We start from the raw sequence: 2,566 nt of genomic DNA, 5'->3' as shown, positions 1-2,566 counted from the left end.
AGCCCTTCCCTAGAAATGGATCTGTGGAGCTCCATGAGGGAACAGCAAAGCTGCATAGATGGCCAGTTTAGCTTACAACACCTTCTAAAAAAAGAAAAAGAAAAAGAAAAGTCAGCTCCCTCCTTCTCTGCTAAAAAAACGGTTTAAAGTTTTTAAAAAGTTTAAAAGTGTTTTTTTAAAAAAGGGGTACGAAGGTAATGACCCAGAAGGTTGAACATGGAGAAGCGGAGACAGAGCTAGGATGTGGTTGCTGCCCAGGCCACCTGTGGGGGCACATTCCTGGTGGTGGGGGTGGGGGGGGAGTGGGTTGTTTACCCGGGTGCCCACTGAATAAATCTCATCCCGCAGCCACAAGGTCTTGAAAATGTACCAGTGCAAGATGAGAGGTGGTGGGCAAGTGGAACCTGAGGGTGCCGGTGGAGAGCTTTCCTGGGGTAGGGGCCTCAGTGGCCTCTGGGCCTCCATTCTCTGGGCCTCTGCCTTTTCACTCTGGCCTAGCCTGCCTGGGACAGGGGCACAGAGAAGAGGCAGCCGGGCCAGTGTCAGGGCTCCCTGACCAGGCAGGGACAGCAGGTGTCTCTTCTACCCTCCATGGGCATGTCAGACTTAAGACAAGGTGGTCTCATTGTTGCTCTCAGGCTGGTTGCTAGCTTCTCTGTCTGGGGTGCCTGCCTCTGCCTGTCCATCTGCCCCCTTGAGTGCCAAGTCGCCCATGTCTTCTGCCAGCTGCCTCACACTCACAGCCTCCGAGTCCCCCTGGATGTCAGGACCGTGTTCCAAAGGCCTGGCCTGGTCTGTCACAGGATATGCAGACCTAGTAGGAAGACTTGACCCCATCATGCCTGTTTAGTTTCTTTTTCTTACGTGGCATCTCTTCAGATTTTCAACGTTGACCAATCAGTATGGAAATTCTGGAAGGCTCAGTAGCCCTGAAGCAGCCCGACTTGGGCAGGTATTTATTTGGTGGTAGGGGTGGGGGATGGGGTAAAGGGCTCATGTAGGAGCTTGAGTAATTCTCCTTCCTCTGCCATCAACCCTTTCTATCATTTCACTTTGAGCCTTCTTCCTTTTCTTCTGGAGAGATTTGGTAATGAAGCCTTCACTCTCAGCTCCAGGCTGGTTCTTTTCTCTATTAACAAAACAAAACAAAACAAAACAAAACTGGTTGTCTTTTGTTATTGATTTAGAGGAATTCTTTAGCTGACTCCTGTTTGTGCTGTCCTGTACCTGCTTTTGTTATTCTTATACAGTCAGGAAGAGTTTGTAATTTACACAGCCTGGTGTTGGTACCGCTATGAAGAATGAAGGGGAGAAAGAATATCGGCGTGCAGAGGTACAAAGAGTCAGAAAGGAGAGCAGCCTCAGAGGTCTGATAGTGTGCAGAGTGGACAAGAGGAATCAAGCTGGTGGCAGGGAGGCCAAGTGAACCATAGAAGGAGACTTCCAGCCACTCTTAGGAGGAGCAAGACCACAGAAATCTTGGTGGAGAGGTGTTGGAATTTCCACACGGCCCTGAGAACAAGGATCCAGATTTTTTAAAAAATGGAGATATTTATATATACTTACTCTCTCTCTCTCTCTCTCTCTCTCTCTCTCTCTCTCTGTGTGTGTGTGTGTGTGTGTGTGTGTATATATATATATATGGAGATAACTATATTTACCTATAGAGATTATAGAGATATATAGATATATAGAGATATCTCTTTTATATATATACACACACATACAATATGTGAAGATATATATACAACATGTAATATATAATATAAAAGACAATATATAAAATATAAAACTATAATATATAATGTGTAAAAATATATAAAATGCCAGAAGACTGGCATACTTCTGTGTCAAAGATACAATTCAGGTGCTTTTATAAGCAATTCAGAAGACCAATACGTGGCTCAACTTCTACCTTGCTGTGAACTCCCCAAATGTGGCAACAAATCCTTTTAGAGTTTCTTAGAACAGAGAAAATCCAACTGCAATGCTACAGAATATTGGCTTCTCTCTTGTGTTCTTCTTGGTTCTTCTCTCAGCAATCTTTTGCTGTGGTTTCTCAGGTTACAGGTAAAATTAGTGAGTGAAGGCTTTAATGTATGGGTAGATGCTTATTATTATTGGCTTTAATGTGACTATGGCTTAAGTCTTATTTCTGGACTGCAGTCATTACTGTTATCGTTAGATATGCTGATCATCAGTCATTCCAGGGCCAAAACCAACAGAACACCAGCAACTGAAATTCCAAAGACAATATGATCAACTCTGTTATTCAGGAACTCATTAATTCAAATCCCCAACTTAGAATTTATTAGAATTCCCCAATTGGATGTGCATTCGAGTTTAACTTTGTTGTGTCAGTAGCAAAAGACTTTGCAAAGCAAAATAATAAGCAAGAACAAGATTGCAGGAGGATGTTCACCCAACTAAAGAAAACAGTAAGATGAGAACATTGGGAACTCATTAGAAGTTTCCATTTACTTAAACAATTAGAAGCACGCACACACACACAAAGATACCACACTGTATTTTGCCGGTTTATTTTTCTGTTTTCCTCGTTAGACAG

The 2,566-nt window shown here is 43.3% G+C and overlaps 1 pseudogene; it reads right to left on the bottom strand.

Moving 5' to 3' along the window:
- Window positions 1-317: 317 nt before the first annotated feature.
- On the bottom strand, window positions 318-871 carry LOC125913663 (cAMP-dependent protein kinase inhibitor gamma-like; annotated as a pseudogene).
- Between the last annotated feature and the right edge of the window lie 1,695 nt (window positions 872-2,566).

This window comes from Panthera uncia (genome assembly GCF_023721935.1).
Source record: "Panthera uncia isolate 11264 chromosome C1 unlocalized genomic scaffold, Puncia_PCG_1.0 HiC_scaffold_4, whole genome shotgun sequence".
Lineage (NCBI taxonomy): Eukaryota > Metazoa > Chordata > Mammalia > Carnivora > Felidae > Panthera > Panthera uncia.
This window is presented reverse-complemented; position numbering and strand designations above follow the sequence as displayed.